Here is an 18428-nt window from a genome sequence, read left to right on the forward strand (position 1 = left end):
ATAGAATTCACATACCATACAATCCACCCATTTAAAGTGTACAATCTTATGGTTTTTCATATATTCATAGAATTATTACCACAATCAATTTTAGAACATTTTATCATCCTCAAAAGAAACCATATACCCTTTAGCTATCATTGCCCTCTTCTATTCCCAAGCCCTAAGCAACCACTAATCTATTTTAGGTTTCTGTAAACTTGCCCATTCTGGACATTTCATGTAAATAATATCATATAATAATTGATTTTTGTGACTGCCTTCTTTTACTCAGTATCATGTCTTCAAGTTTCCTCCATGTTGATGCACAAGTGTGTACAAATAATGTTCCATTGTGTGAATATTACTACATTTTGTTTGTTCATACAACAATCAATGGACATTGGGGGTTGTGTTCACCTTTTTGTTGTTATGAGTCATGCTACTATGAATATTTGTGTATTAGTTTTTGTTGGACTTATGTTTTAATTTCTCTTGGGTGTAAGCTTAGAAGTAACCTTGCTGGGCCAAATGATAAATCCATATATAAGTTTCTGAGGAAATGCCAGGCTGTTTCCCAAAGTGGTTGCACTATTTTATACTTCTACCAACAATGCATGCAGATCCCAGGTTTTCTATTCTTAGTGTACTTTGCTTTTTTCTCTTAACATTATTTCATAGATGCAGTTCCGTGACCACATGGTAGTCATTTTTAATGGGTACAGTGTTCCAAATAAACTAATTTGACATTGTTTAAGCATTAAGCTGAGGTTGTGGATTGTTTCCAGCTTCATGCTGCTGTAAACAGTGGGACTGGGATCTGTACCACTACTACTTCATTCCTTCAGCTTATTTTGTTGAGGTGTGTTCCAAAGTGGAACAAAGGAAACATACAACTCTTGGGATGCTTTTCTTATTACTCTGCAAACAAATTGACTGTAAAATGCCACCAGCAAAGTTTGTGGCTGCCTTCCTTATTACAGCTTCTGCTAACATAAGACTTTGCTGTTTTATTCCTTTGTATAAATAATACAGATACATAATATAAATTCAGGTTGTTTTGATTTGCATTTCTATCACTGTTGGTAAACTCACAGTATTTTAAAGGCCATCAGGTAGTCAGTCTAATTGAGTTGTTGACCCAAATGGGTCAGGCAGTGCAGGAGAGTCTAGGGATCAAAGCAAAGGGTAGATAATTGAACTTAAAGGAATTCCCTGGGTTTGGAGAACACAGGATCAGTTATGTTGAATAAGGTGTTTGTCGCCTCAGCCATAACTGATGAGACCACTGATAGGGATACTGAACTGAAGCTGGATGTGTTGGTACATGCCTGAAATCTCAGTGACATGGGAGGTTGAGACAGGAGGATCTCAAGTCAAAGCCAGCCTCAGAAACATAAATAAAAAGGGCTGGGCATGTAGTTCAGTGGTAGAGCACCTTGGGGTCAGTTCATAAAACTGCACGTGCGCACGTGTGTACACCATTCCTCTCCCCATACACAAGAGAAGAAGAAAGAGGCTTTGGCAGGGAGAAAGTTTTCCTGGACCTTTAGTAGGGAGTCTGCTATGAATATGCAGCCTCCTGGTTTAAAATACCAATTTCTGGGAACACCTGAGGACCAGAATGATTAAGAAAGTGGGGCAGGTAGAGATATTGATGGAAACAGCTCTGGAGAATGACTCCTGTGTATTGGAGGCAATTATCAAGAAAAAATGAGTTGACATGAGATAAATCGTCTTTCTGGAAGTTATCTACTCTATAACCACAATTGTACCTGATTTTCCTGCCTCTAATTTTACTCTCTTCCAACTCACATTCTTCTAAAATTATCTTCTAAAATTAAAGTCTGAGAGAAAAAGAAGTAGTAGAAAAAATATAGGCATGAAATCTTTGTTCAACTCTATGACCTTGAGCAATAGCAACTACCACTATTTGCTAACACTGTAGACTCTTCATAAGTGTTATTTCTGTTCCTCATGATAGCTCTGCAATCAAGATATTGTAATTATTGTACAAAAGAAGAAACTTAGGCTCAGAAGGAATTTGTAAGGTTGTACTAGGACCCATGACTGGTAAGTAGCAAATTTTGCCTCCTGACTCAAGGTATTTATTAGTAGAGATTACCAGTTCATTAATTTGTAAAGTAGGTCCAGCCTTTATTTTTCAGGCTTGATGTTAGAATTAGACAAGACTAGCTACATAATTTGTTGGTCCTGATATAAAATGAAAATGTATTATTGTTAAATAATTATTAAGAATTTCAATGCAGCAACAGCAGGTAGAGGGCACCTCTAAGTATGGCTTGTGTGGTTGCATAGTTTGAACACTTATGATCTTGGCCCTGGGGTTAGGATTTCTGGATATAAGATACTTCATACAGAATAGGTACTTATTAAATTATGGATATGGCTGTATTGGATTCCTACTCCTTTTACAGTGAATTACTACAATCTTAGATTAACTCAAATTTGTTGTTTTGTAGTTCAAAAGATCAGAATCTAAAAGAATGTTAACATTAAAATGTAGCAGGTCTGTGTTCCTTCTGGAGGCTCATGGATCTATTTCCTTGACTTTTCCAGTATCTAGAGGCTGCCTATATGCTTGGCTCATGATTCCTTCCCATATCTTCAAAATCAGCAGCACAGAATGCTCCAATTTCCCTCTCTTTCCCCACCCTATCTCTGATTCCCTGGTACATTTCCTTCTCTGACTACGATTCTCTTGCCTTCGTCTTAGAAGGACACTTGTGATATAATTGGACCCACCAAATAATCTGGGATAACCTCCCCATCTCAAGATCCTTACTTGATCATAAAGTCCCTTTTGCCATGTAATGTAACATATTTACAGTTACCAGGAATTCAGATGTAAACATCTTTGGTGAACCGTTATTCAACTTTCCATAATAATAATAATAATATCACTATTATTTTGTTCTCTTTATTTCATCCTATACAAATACTATCCAGGCTCTACCCTGCTTAGCTTCCCAGATGGGATGAGATTGGGTGCATTCCTGTGGTATGGCTATAAACTTCATTTTATCCTTCAGCAATGTCTGGATAAAGTCCAAACCCTTTTATAGGAAATGTGTTATGATTTGGATATGAAGTATTCCTCAAAAACTCATGCATAGGATAATGCAAGAATGCTCAGACATGAAATGATTAGATTATGAATGCTTCAACCTAATCAGTGGATTAATCCATTTGGTGGATTAATAATTTGAATGGATTAATGGGTGGAAACTGTAGTCAGGTATGGTGTGTAGTTAAAGTAGGTCACTGGGGGCATGCCCTGGGAATTATATTTTGTCCTTGGCTTTTTGCACTCAAGATTTCTCTTGATTTCCTTGTTGTCATGAACTGAGCAGCTTTCCTCTACCATCCCCTTCCACCATAATGTTCTGCCTCATATCAAACCCAGAGCTATGGAATCAGCCAACAATAGAGTGAACCTCTGAATCTGTGAACCAAAATAAAATTTTCTTCCTCTGAGTTGTTTTTGTCAGGACTTCGGTCACTGTAGTGAAAAACTGACTAATACAACACGGCAGGCCCCATTGTGATCTGACCTAGGTCTATTATTCTAACTTCAATACTTTCTGCTCCCCCATATGTAGTGAACAGTATTAAACAACTTATGATTTTTCCATTGCTATCTACTCTCACTTGCCAGCTAACCTCTTTTTTAGTGTTATTTCTGTATAACATACCTTCTCCCATGTCTTTTCTTCACCATCTTTCTTCTTTTCCTTTTTTGTTTTTTAAATGGGGTGTGGGGTAGTGGTGGCTTATTTTTGCTTTTTAACACTTAGCTCAGGTTTTCTCCTTGGGAAACCTTTATTCCACCACTTTGGTGTGATCTTGAATAAGTTACTTCACTTCTGTAAGTTTCAGTTTTTATATCTAAAAAATGAATATAATAGAAATATACTTACATTATTATGAGTATCAAATGACATAATCCACATAAAGCACTTAGCAGACTGCCTGACAGATATAAGTGATCACCAAAAAATTATCTATAATTAGTGTTATAAATATTCCTTGCCTCTCCCACCCCCACAACGTGATTTAAGAGCTTCCCCCTCTGTCCTTTACTAGCAACCAATTCATAAAGCCTTTCCTGTAAATTTTTCTCCTGTATTGACCATTCTTTGATATCAGGAATTCAATCATTCATTTCCATATGCTTAATGTCTAGCAAGGGTTAACACAGGTTAATATATATTGAAGTAAATAGGAAAATAACTCTTAAGAGGCACATGCTAATTTTGTTTTCAAAATGCCTTTTTAAAGCATTCATTTCATTCTTATCTCCCTGAAGTTCTAGTCTAAAAATATTTGTCTACCTTCTATTTAAACAAAAGTGCAGCATTAACAAAAGCTACCCTCTTGTGCTAAATCTCCCTTTGTCTTCCTTTCCTCCAGCTACTTCTTCTTTTTTCTTTCTACTTCCTCCTGGTGAAGGTCATCTCTTTCTGTGTCATGATCCCATTTTTTTTTCAGTAGTGACTGTCTTTTCCTAAAAATTACATTATTGCAGGCTTCCCAGAAATCTGTGTAGTATTACTGTAACAAGGGAAGTCCCACCTTTCCTTTTCCCCTTTGGCTGCAGCCCTTAAGTCACCAGGGTATCTGTAGCCTTAGCATCGAATCCAGATGATCTCCCTCTCCCTGCAGGTTACAGTCATGCTAACACTAGACACAGAGCTACAGCCTCCCAGTCATATATTCAGAATTTATTTTGTTAGTGCTGGGGATTAAACCTAGGGCCATCTGCACTTTAGGCAGGTGCTATAACACTATGCTACATCCCTATCCCTAAGGACTTATAAAAGCATGAAGTAATTCAGGTCTGTCTGTTCCCCAAGCTCAGATATGAGGAAGATGTGGGGCTATTTAGTATATTCATAAACTCATTTACTCAGCAGGCCTCATAGGGATCTGAATCTCATTCTACTCTTTCCTCTGAACTTCAGACTTGGATACTCAAAAATAAGTCACCTCATTTAGTCTCTGCACTGAATCATTATTCCTAAGCTGTTTATAATTTAATCGGGGCTTTGTGATTTAATAAACATTAAACAAAATGCAAGATTGAATAGGATTAAACTCTTATTATAGTGCATAAATAAAAGGCAGTAAGGTGTAGTTGGAAGGAAGCCAAATTCAAGACATCTGGACTCAAATTTCAGCTGTCACTGGCTGATTGCAGGACTAGCCAAGTCTCTCAACCTTAATTATAAAGTGAAAAAATTGTCCTGTATGACATCTAAGAGAACTGTGAACTTTGTGACTAAGTGCTATGTGGGTAGAGAAAGAGAGACTCTTTTGTAGGGATTTGTTGAGTAAGTCTTCTGAGGGGAGAAAAGGGATACAAGTGAGCCTTAAAACATGTGAGATTTTTGACTGGGCAGATGAATATGAGAACACTTATAGAGTAGGAGGAAAAAACATTGGTAAAGTATGGAGGAAGGAATGAGCAGAGTGATTTACTACAACAAGTACTCCAGTCTGAACAAAACAGCTGGGGAGCAGCAGGAGAGGACTGGATGGGCACTTTTTGGAAGGTGGTATTGGACATGAGGCTGAGGGTTATCTCATCTTAGTGGATCCTTAAAGAGGGAAATTCATCTAGAAACTATGGGCAGGTTGGATGGGTCCAGATATGAATCAAGTAAGTTTGGACTAGAGTAACAGATGTAAGTAGAGAAGGTGATAAATCTGGGAGGCATTTTGAAAGAGAGATTGAATAAAGAAGAACATGAAGAGGAAGAAATCTAAGTTGACCAACAAGGATTGAATGGAGATTTTGTTAACAGAAATGGGGAGGTTATTATTATTATTATTATTTTTTTTGATGGAGGAGGAAGTTTGGTCTTTTGGGGAGTTTCAGAGCTTCATTCATGAACATGTCTGAATAATTTTACTGAAGTACTTTAAATTGAGTATATTTTGTAGGTAGTGAGAACTGTGAATTTTATTGTCAGGACCAGAAATGTAGAGTTTTTAATAATTCACAATTCCCAGTTGTTCTATTTTCACTTTACATTTTATTATTTCTAAATTAAATTAATCTGTTAGAGTAATCCTTTGACTTATCCTACAAATCTCTTCCTCTAGTTCTCCCCTTCTCTTCACTTTTTGACTTGCATAAATGTTATTTAACCATCTTTTTCTTTCTTAATAAATATAAGTCAGTTTATACTGAAACCACAAACCTCGGTGGCTGAAAAAGGAGAGATAATAGAAGGAGAGAGGAGGTAAGGGAAAGGAAGGGAGATTTGGGGACTAAAATGAGTAAATCAAATCCCATACATATATAATTTTGTCAAAATGAACCCAGCTATTATGTATAACTCTAATGCACTAATAAAAGACAAAAATGGGGGGGGGGGAAGAGGTGAATATTCAGTCCCCTAGTGTGTTTTAATAGAGAGAGTGGTACTATTTGTGAAAAGTTCTAATGATAACCATGATAAACTTTTTCCTTTAGATTTCTATGTAAGTTATGACTTCTTCGTCTTTTTGTTTGGTTTGGTATCATGAATAAAATGTTTCCAGTATCAATATTTTAGGTAGTACCACAGCATAATTCCTATGTGAATAAGTTGTTTCTGCTTCTTTGCTTTTTTGTTTTCTCCTTATTTTAATGCTAAATCTTGCTTTGGTTCAGGGTAAAATAACTAACTAACTAACTATTCCCCCCGCCTTTTCTTCCTTTCCCTGTTCTTAGAACTGAACAAATGCACAAATGCAAGAAAATACTGTACCTATAATAAAAACAATCTTTCTTTCCCCACTGTGGTTCCACTTCTCTTTCTTTTTTAGCAAGAATTCCCCCCTTCTGGGTCCTGTGCACTTCCTTCTACTTTTTCACTTCCTTGTCACTCAGGGTTTAAGGCTATTGTAGGACAAAATAACCAGCTGACAAATAATAGATATTACTCAATTCATCATTTGTTCTTTCTGACATTAAATACCTGGTGCCCTTAGTTTTCAGTCTGTGCCCATCCCATAAATTGTTAATTTGATCAATTCTAATGAGAAGTAATCTTTTTTTATGTCAGAATTCCCCAGAATGATTTAAATTTTTTTAATATGGTTATCACAGTCTGCCTTGTTTCAGGGTTATTTTTGCTCCCTCAATAAATCATAACATCCTTATAGTTTAAGCAGTGATTTGTATGTAACAAATGCTCAGCAATTGTTAATCCACTGATGAACCTATATTTGAATTGATAACTTTTTGGTAGATCTTGATTCCACAATTGGTAATTATTAGACTTTTTGCTCATATCCAGGAAAACAGAAATATGCCATAAATAGGAAATTTTTAATCTTTCTATTCATGTCCTTTCTATTTCTCACCTCCTATATTAGACTATAGTACTATTGTTTGTTTACCACTCCTGCTTTCTAAAAGACTTTAAGTAGATGAATCAGATAGCACATTCATTTATTCATTTTTTACTGATTCACTCAACATTAACTTAATGAATACTTATCATGAGCTAGGGAGAGGTAGAAAGTTCAATAATGCATAGCAACCTCTTTCAAAATCTTGGAGCAGGTGAGAGACAGATAAATAAAACAACTGCTATCATGTGGTAAGTGATATGGCTTAGAGGAGAAATATCTAAGTCAGACTGGGATTTCTTGGGAGATAGAACCCCTGAAACTAGCTTTGATGTTAACAGGAGATCACTGGGAAAATGGAAGCAAAATGAGGGTTCTGTATGAAAAGAAAGCATGCCGTGTGCAAAAACACTGAGACAGGACAATAAAATTTCTTAATCCAGAAACTGCTCAGGGAATTCAGTAAGATGGGAACATAACATACAAGTTGAAGAATGGCAAGAGATGAACCTAGAGAAAAGAGTAGGTGCTATAATTTAGATCTAAAATGTCCCCTAAAGGCCCATGTATAAAAGACTTAGTCTCCAAGATAGTACTATTTGGAGGTAGTGGAATCTTTAATAGATGGGGCCTAGGGGGAGTCTTCAGGTGCTTGGGGACATACCCTTAAAAAATATTTTAAGCAGAAGAGTGATAGGGCCTGTTGTTGCTCTAGACACACAACATCTTGTCCTGTCTGATGAACTCTCTTCAACATTCATCTGTTCCAGAGAAAGTTCTCAATAAATATTGTTAAGCAAAGAAATGCTTTTGTTTAGTCTATTTATATTGTATGAGTATAATACCTTAAGAAAACTGAATTCCTGCAGGCCCACAAGAACATGCTCTTCTTTTTTTTAAATAAGTGTCAACTAAAATCATGTATTACTGTCATTAAAATATAAAACTAACCTTTTTTTAGAGAGAGAGAGAGAATTTTTTAATATTTATTTTTTATTTTTCGGTGGACACAACATCTTTATTTTATTTTTATGTGGTGCCCAGCGCCCTGCGCATGCCAGGTGAGCGTGCTACCTCTTGAGCCACATCCCCAGCCCCTAAAACTAACCTTTTTTTTTTTTTTAAATATGTTTAGTTGTAAATGGACAAAATGCCTTTATTTTATCTATTTATTTTTATGTGGTGCTGAGGATCAAACCCAGTGCCTCACACATGTGAGGCAAGCACTCCACCACTGAACTACAACCTCAACCCCAAAGTAAGCTTTTTTTTACAGTGTCAATAATGATGTGCATGCAATAGAACTTTTTTTAAATAAGTGTCAACTGAAATCATGTTTTACTGTCATTAAAATATAAAACTAACCTTTTTTAAAAAATATGTTTAAATGTAGATGAACAAAATGCCTTTATTTTATCTATTTATTTTTATGTAATGCTGAGGATCAAACCCAGTGCATCACACATGTGAGGCAAGTGCTCCACCACTGAACTACAACCCCAACCCCAAAATAATCTTTTTTTTTTACAGTGTCTAATATACAAATGTACACACACACACACACACACACACACATATAGCAATAATTAAACCACAAAAAGAAGAACCAATGAAAATATAAGAACAAGGTAACAAGTACTTTAGCAATAATGCAGTAGAAGTTTCCATAAGAACAATAATCCAGAAACCGTTGCCAAGGTGATTATAAAACATTGAGTTAAACAATACAAACTGCCCATTAATCCTGTATATTTGTGTGAGTTGCCAGTTACAACTGAAGTGGAATGGCTAAAAGTAATGGTGTTAATAAGTAAAGTTTGAATTTCCTGTGGATAAGTTACATCATTCGCCTGCCATTTTAAAGTTGGAAGAGAGGGAGTAGGTAAGCTTGGGGTCAAGTCGATCATGAGAGAAGGTTTTAAGCAAACAGTTGAACAGAGTAACTAGCCTGTGCTAATGTCACAATGGTGTCATAATGAGACAAGTCCATGTACTATAAAAATGATGAAGGAAATAAAAATTTCAAGTAAAGACTGAACTACTGATAGCTGCAGAATCTCCCAGACTACACTATATTCACAGTAGAGACATCAAATGTAGCTTGCAAATATACATATATAACATCTGCTGGAAATGCACCAAAAGTTGAAGAATTTTAACTAGTACTGTTTTGGTTATTTACATAAACTTTCTGTCTCAGACTTAAAGAAAACATAAAATCTGGGTATAAAACTACCAGAAGAAAATATATGAAAAAAGCTTTCTGACATTGGTCTGGACAATAATTAGGGAAGGGGGCTTGACCCTAAAAGCACAGGTAACAAAGGCAAAAATAGACAAGATTGTATCAAACTAAAAAGCTTCTACATGGCAAAGGAAACAATTATCTACACAAGACAATCTACAGACAAGAAACAATCTTCAAAAAGGAAGAAAACATTTATAAACTATATACTTGATAAGGCCTTAATATCCAAAATATACAAAGAAAAAAATCAAACAGCTGAGCTGCAAGAAAAAACCTGATTTAAAAATGGAAAAGGACCGCAATAGACATCTCTCCAAAGAAGACATGCAAATGGTCATCAAGGAAATGCAAAGTTAAAACTGCAAGTGAGATATTACCTCATCCCTGTTAGAATGTCTGTTATAAAGAAGACAAAAGAAAGTAAAGTGTGATGGTGTGAAGAAAAGGAAACCCTCACACACTGTTGGTACAGAATATAAATTGATTCAGCCATTAGGGAAAACAGTATGGAGGTGCCTCAAAAATTAAAAATAGAGCACTATCTAATCTAGCAATTCCAGTACTGGGTATATATCCAGAGGAAATGAAGTCAGTATATCAAAGAGATACCTGCACTTCCACGTTCATTGCAATATTATTTACAGCAGCCAAGATATGGAATCAATTTAAGTGCCTATTGACAGATGAATGGCTGTAGAAAATATGAAACACACACACATACACTGGAATATTATTCAACCTTAAAAAATAGAAAATTCTATCATTTGTAACAATGTAGATAAATTTGGAGGATATTCTGCTACATGAAATAAGTCAGGCACAGGAAAACAAATGCTACAAAATCTTGCTTGCCTATGGAAACTTAAAAGATTGAACTCATAGAAGCAAAGAGCAAAATGCTGGTTCCAGGGGCTATAGGTAAGGGAGGACAAGTGTGGAGATATTGGTCAAAACCACAGTTTCAGGTAAACAGGATGAATAAATTCTGGAGTCCTATTATATAGCATGGTGACTACAGTTAATGATACTGTGTTATATATTTGAGAATTTCTAAGAGTAAATCTTAAGTATTGTCATCATACATAAATATGTGTGATAAATGGATATGCTAATTATCTAGATTTAATAATTTGAAAATGTGTACAAATATAAAATCTTTACCTTATATTGTAAATATATACATTTTTTATTTGTCAATTATACCATAATAAAGATAGAGGAGAATGGAGCAATAAAGGTGATCTAATATTGTCATTGGAATCTGAAGCGAAGGTTACCTTGTGGGACTGAGCCTCAAAACCTAAAACGTCTGATCCTAATTATAAATAATTATCTTTAGACTTAAATTGTTAGACACGCAGTTGATGTCCAGAGAGTTAGAGAACTGGTTGGTGTGACAAAAACAAAAAAAAAAAAACAACAAAAACTCACCAATGTATAACTATAGTACACTAATAAAAATATTTTTAAGAACCCATATATTTGATATCAGCATCTGTCTGAGATGCTGATACTGAGAGAACCTGAGACAATGTCTGTCTCCCAGTTCTGACTAGAAGATTATTCAAGTGTCATCCCTTTCCAACAGGGAAGCAGCTATATGTCAAGGGATTAGGCCAAGTTGGTCTTTGACGTCCACTTCTTTCTTTTTAATGCTCTTGAGATCCCAATAGGGTCACTATAGGCTTCCCCGTCTAGACTCATCTCCTTCGTTCAATGCCACCAAGCCATATCATTCATATCCGGCTTACCTAGAATGAGTCACTCATTAAAATTTCCACTGCTACATCATATACTTTTCAGCTCTATCTGCTTGCCAGTTCATTCAGTATATTCAGCCAACTTTTACCAAATGCTTATAAATGCTATGGACTGGAGAAATAAAATGGAAGAGGTATAGTCCTTACACTTGAGTAATTCATATTTTGCTTACACTAAGTTCTAAGAGCAGCGATTTTTATCCCCAGAATTAAAATCACTTGTGAAGTTGACAACCATAGTTGTTTATGTCACATCTAATTTAGTAAATTTGAATAGGACTCAGGTGTACAAAATTTCAAAAATTTCTTCAGTATCTTCCTGGATAGCAAGGTCTGAGAACCATAGGATATGTTGAGAGAATAAAGGAAATAGGACTATGGAGGTGTTGGGCGAGCTTCATGTTTAAATTGTATGCTGAGGGATGAGTAGTTCTCCAGGGGAACAGCATTCCAGGGAAAGAAAAAACATAAAGCCTAAACCTATGGCATTTGCATTTATCAGTACTATTTTTGCCAATGTACAAGTAGAAGATGGTTAGAGGACCTATTTATAAGTAAAATTTATGCATATTCTGCACAACAGACAGAAAAATGGGGGAAATGCTCTTGCTCCCTCAATGAAGTTAACCCACAGAATAGTAACCATTTTGCTTTCATGTTGTTTCGTTTATAAGCCTTCTCAGGAGAGACATATGACTTCGTATTTGTAATCCTACAGAGGATATACATGTGTATTGAGTGAATGAATGATGGTCCTTATATTATGATCTTTTTTTTTAAAAAAAAATATTTATTTCTTAGTTCTCGGCGGACACAACATCTTTGTTGGTATGTGGTGCTGAGGATCGAACCCGGGCCGCAGGCATGCCAGAGGAGCGCGCTACCGCCTGAGCCACATTCCCAGCCCATATTATGATCTTAATAATGGAAATTTCAAGTCACGTAAAAGAGGAGCTATTTGGAGGTAAACTAGCCTTTCAATTTCACTTGCAAATCATGTAAGTAATGACTTGTTCTTTGTGTGTTATAACCCTGTTTTGAAAAATCTCAATTGAGCCTTTTATGTGACAAGAGTTTATTAAGTTTCTACTATAAGCAGGTACTTTATTTATATATTTTTTCTCAAAGTAATATGAAATGATTTCTTTTGTTTTTATTTATATCATTGGTAGATATGGGGATAGGGCTGGAGAATGGGATGGAGACTAAATAGTATACCCATCTCAGGAATGAGAGGGTTATGTGATATATACCCTGTTCTGTATAGTATATGCAAATCCTGAGGCACCACCACACTGAAGCACTGACTGGTCCAAGGTCTCCAATAGGTCTACAGTGCCAGAAGAGTGATGCACACAGACTCAAAATTCTAGAGTCTGTATTTGGAGAGATTTCCTTGGACTCCTTCTCCTTAAAGAATGCTTTTTAACCCCTTCTCTTGGATCTATTTCTTATCAATTGGCATGTTGGAGGTAGGTGCCAGAGTTCTATGTGTAAAAAATCTTGACTGTACCCTTTGGGGAGTTAACGGCAGGATATATGGGAAGCAGGGGATGATGGTACAGAAGAAAGACTATATCCCTAAAGTCCAGAACATGACCTAGGTAGGACTTGAGATGGGAATGGCATTGGATGTGCTCTCTCAGTCCTGGGATGGTTGTTGACCATCAACAAGCAGGAATTCTCTTTAGTCAGACACTGAGGAGCAAAGCAAAACTGTTCTCTAACTCAGGATGGAGGTAAGTTCCCTTGACAATGTCCTTTAAGACACTTAGGGAATAAACTTAATAACAATTTAACTGTAGGAGGGCTATGAAAGCCCAAGAGCAGGATCAGCAAATTTGGGAAAACAGCAGTTATATCTCTACCTATCCAAGACCCCCCCACCCCATCATTTCTGGGTGAGTAGACTCAGCAAGCAGGGCAATGTGTTGAAGAAAGGATTACAAGACCTGGGTGATGTCAAATCCCAAGATCAGTGAGTATCACTGGGAGCAACAGTAGGAAAACAGCAGAGCTTATGAGGCATGAAATTGAGAGATGACACTCCAGGCAATTAATCTAGACCTGGGATGAGTGAGGTCACCCTAAGTTCCTCCTGGGAAGGAAGGACTTAGGGACCAGCATCCTATCTTTGGCCTGGGCGCCATTTTCTTCTTTAAAATAACCTTGCATTCATTTATTCTCATCCATTATGTACTGGCTTGTTATTTTTGTTGCTTTAATCAAATATGATTCTGATGGCATCTGTGTTTTATACACATTTACTTTTATTTAGTGAGGTTAAACATAAATACTTCAGGGTTGAGGATGTAGCTCAGTGGTAGACTACTTACCTAGCCTTCATGAGGCTCTGTGTTGGATCCCCAGCCCTGCAAAACAAACAAACAAATGGATAGATAGATATATAGAAAGAAAGAAAGAAAGAAAGAAAGAAAGAAAGAAAGAAAGAAAGAAAGAAAGAAAGAAGGAAGGAAGGAAGGAAGGAAGGAAGGAAGGAAGGAAGGAAGGAAGGAAAGAAAGAGAGAGAGAGAGAGAGAGAAAAGAAGAGAAGAAAGAAAGAAAGTAGATAATCCAACAGATATTATTTGGCAAGGCACTATAGAAAAATTGTTAATAATTTGGGCTCTGGAGCTAGAAGTGCTCAAATCCTGACTGTAAGCAAGTTCCCTAATCATGATTCCTTAAGCCCCAATTTCCTCATCAGTAAAACAAGAATAATAAAAAATAAGTGACAGAATTGTTATGAGGATTAAATGAGATGGATATAAGTAAAGCATTTATATATAGTAACTCAATGTCTACATTGTGTCAGCAATGTCTACATAATAATATATGTATATGTAGACATATACTAACTCAATAAATGCTGTTCTTTATAATTATTATGCCTTTAAAACTATAAAGCACTGGGCTGGGGCTGTAGCTCAGTGACAGAGCACTTGCCTAGCATGTGTGAGGCACTGGGTTCAATCCTATCACCTCATAAAAATAAACAAATAAAATAAAGTCATTTTGTCCATCTACAACTACAGAACAATTTAAAAAAACTATAAAGCACTGTCATATTTTCTCATTGGAATTATTTAGTATTAACATACAATGCAAGTTAAGAGAGCAAAAGCAGACTGAGAAGGTGAGAGAGAACTGGCAAAGAGGACTCTTCCTTCTCTTTACTCTGGCATCTAATTTTAATCAAGTTTTTAAACTATCCTGAAGCTCTGGTTCTCTGGTTCTGGTTCTCTGGCTCTCCTCCTTTTCCCTCCCACAGGCTTTCAGTTCCCCTATTCTTTTTTTGAGTAGGAGAGTACAGAGGATTGAATCTGAGGACACTCTGCCACTGAGCTACATCCCAGCCCTTTTTATTTGAGACGGGATCTCACTAAATTGTCTAAGGGGTCCTTGAACTTCTGCTTAAGCCTATCCAGTAGCTGGGATTACAGGTGTGTGCCGCCATGCCTGGCTCCTCTCCCCTTACTTCGAGGTTGGAACGTCCCAACGTGAGTTGTATCACTACTCTAGTAGAGCCCCTCTCCACTTCATTTATTCATGGAAGCTTTCTTTGTCTTAATCAGAAATTGGTTGAGCATTTCCTAGGGCATTGAGAGCACAGCCCACAGGGCTCACTCTCTAAGCAGGGCCTCTTTCTGTAGGAAATTCCCAATACACTGGGGAGGGCTGGGTAAAGCCTCAATGTTAGCCACAATGTGTGCCCATTTCCTTTTCCTTGGGGTTTCTCTTGTGGTGTGGCTGGGGAACTCCAGCTTGGTCATCTCTGAAGATCTCTGAACTAAGAACTTGATCTTCCACTCTGCCTACGGGTGGCTGAAGTGACTGTCCCCACCCACATCCAACATTTCATACTCATCAACTCAAACCCCCTTTCCTCCTGGAGGGCCAACCTTATAGTCCTCTAAATTAGACTCAGGCTGCAGAAGGCTGTGCCACATGAGCAGTTACACTTGGCACACTCTTCCCATAGATCTTCTAGCCACTAATCACCTATTAAAATTTATCAGACCTTCTAGCTTACTTCCCCTCCAGCACTCTTGAGAACACATGAAGAGGTAGGCAGGTCTGTCCCAATATTAGAGTTCAATTGGTAGAATATAATCAATGACTAGTACCAACAAACAAATAGACTGTAAAACCTGAAAATTGCCTGTGCCACCAATGCACCTGTCTTTTAATGCTCTTCACCTTGCTCATGCTGAAGAGAAGAAGTTGATATAAAGAGGGAACAAAGAGATTGGAAGACTTTGTACTGAAGATGGGAGGAGTGATGTGGTCACAAGTCCATAAATGTTAAAAGCCACCAGAAGCTGGACAAGGCAAGGAATAGATTCTCCCCTTTGTCCTCTGAAGAATGAGTAGCACTGCTAACACCTTGATTTCAGACAAGTGATGCTGATTTTGTATTTTGGCCATCAGAGCCATAAGAGAATATATTTCTATGATTTTAAGCCACCAGATTGTGGTAATTTGTTACAGTAGACACAGGAAACTAATACAGCAGCCATGATCAAAACATTTTCTACTACCTTTCACTAAGTTTAATTGCAAGTATTAATTCCAAGTGACTCTGATAGTCCTTTCCTCCTTCATCTCTTTTCCAGGAAAGGAAATCATTTTGCTGATGGCAGCATATGACCTATTCCAAAAGTTTTTCATAGTCTTAGACTTTTGGAATATTCTTTCTATTTTCTTTTACTTTGAAGAATTTATAGGAAAGAAAGTACAATAAAAGATAGTATGCTTTATAGTATTTCAATGAACCCTCTCAATAATTAACCAATACTTCTGAAAGCTTAAGTACAATGATGTTCTTCATAAAGATGCCCATAAAACTTTGAAAAACCCTGAAAAGTTTTCCAAGATGCAGAAAGAAAGCTTAAGTTTACCACTTTCTCTATATCCTTAGAAAAAGCCATAGCCATTTAACTTGTTTGGATCATTGGCATATCTTTAGGTGACATTGAGAGAGTTGTGGAGCCAAGAGGCTGATGGATTGAGGAGAAATGGAAGAATTAGGGATTGCCATTCTTAATAAGGTGATAGTGAAAAGTAGAGGAGTAAGAGGGAAGGATGATCAGAGGAGTCTAAGAACTGACATAGTTTAAGAGTTGGCACTATTGTGGGTGCTATCAAAATCCTGAGGGAGGACACAGTAACTTAAGCAAGATGATGACAAAGGGCACTCATTGGTGTTGGAAGGTCATGGAAATGGGAACTCAGGGTATTGAGTCATCTTCCATATGGAAACTGAGTTTGTCTATAATGTATGGCAGGACATTAGGACACAGAGGGGAGAAAGAAGAGAGCAGCACAGTACCTAGGATGAAAAAAATATTATAAAGTTTGTTTTATTTTACTATATTCTTTTAATTCTTCTAATTCTTTTTGTAGTGCTGGGGATCAAACCCAGAGCCATGTTCATATTAGGCGAATGCTGTGCCCAATAAGTTACATCTCAGTCCCATACTGATACACAAAACATAAAAGTTGTACATATTGATATGTGCCATGTAATATTCAATACATGTATGCATTGTATAATGTTGAAATCAAGTTAAACATACTTATTCCCTCAAATATTTATCAATTCTTTTTGGTGAAAACTTGCAAAATCCTTTCTTCTAGCTTTTTGAAATGTACAACATATAATTGTTATCTATAGTCACCTTACCCTGCAATAGCAGTCCAGAACTTCTTGCTCCTAACTGTAACTTAGTAACCACTGATCAAACTTTCCCCATCTCTCCCCCACCCCACTGTCCCCAACCTCTGATAACCACCATTCTGCTCTCAACTTCTATGAGATAAAAAAATTAAATGACATAATATTTGTACTTTTATGGGGTATAATGTTGTAATTCAGTACATGTATAAAGTGTGTAATGTTCAAATCTGGACTTCCATTTCCTCAAACATTATCATTTCTATGTGCTGGAACCTTCTGTTTTCCTGTAGTTGTTTCAAAATGTACAATTAGCACAACTAATTCCCCCCCTAATTGTTTTTTTTTTTAATATTTATTTTTAGGGTTTTTTTTTTGGCGGACACAACATTTGTTTGTATGTGGTGCCGAGGATCTAACCTGGGCCACACGCATGCCAGGTGAACGTGCTACCGCTTAAGCCACATCCCCAGCCCTTTTTTTTTTAAACATTTATTTTTTAAAAAACCTCTAATTGTTTTTGGCATCCATTATCAATGCTTGCACTATACCCTTCCTCATCCCCTTCCTGGTCTTAGGTGATGTCTATCCTACTGTGATCCTCTTTTCTCAGCCTCCTGAGTAGCTGGAACTACAGGCATGCATCACTAACCTGGCTTATTTTTTTTTTTAACTGTTCCAGACTTGTTTTGTTTTTTAATAATGTGGAATGAATTATAGAAGTGAAAACAAGATGATTCAAAAAGAGGCTGCTAAAAATGTGGTATTATTGAACTTAAAAACAACTGTTACCCCAAAAAGAAAAAAGTTAGTGTTGTCAAGGGTTACTCTCTAAATCTTTCCACCTTCCTTTCTACTTCTAAAGTGGTTGAGGCCTCTACTGCCTGTGTGAGGGGAGTTTCCCTGATTGTACCTTCACTCCCTTCCAGTCCTCCTGCATACCACTGCCGTATAAATCTTCCTCAAATTTGTTAGGATCACTGCCTGATCAAAACAATATAACTACACAAAGAAAGTGATCCAAGAACCTTCTCTTTTACCCAGGATTGAGGGGTTTTCACAGATGAAGGACCTTAGGCATTACAATCTAGAATCACAACCCTGGTATCAGTCACAGGATGACCAACTGTTTCAGTTTTAGCAAAAAAAATCACACTATACCGGATCTTATAAGTTTTCTTACTAAGAACAGAAGAGAGCAAAGTAATGGCTTCATTAACTTGACTTTTCCAGATTTTCCACTAATCTGTGGTATTTGTTCAGCTTTCATCTTCTGTGACTCCAAAGAATACGTCTATCAAGAGATTAGTTCTGACAGTATTAGGCAAACAGATTGATGAAGTAGAAAAAAATATCCATAAATTAAATTAAAATTATAAAGTAAATCATCAGCTCCAAC

The sequence above is a fragment of the Ictidomys tridecemlineatus genome, chromosome 4 (genome assembly GCF_052094955.1).
Source record: "Ictidomys tridecemlineatus isolate mIctTri1 chromosome 4, mIctTri1.hap1, whole genome shotgun sequence".
In the NCBI taxonomy this organism is placed as follows: Eukaryota; Metazoa; Chordata; class Mammalia; order Rodentia; family Sciuridae; genus Ictidomys; species Ictidomys tridecemlineatus.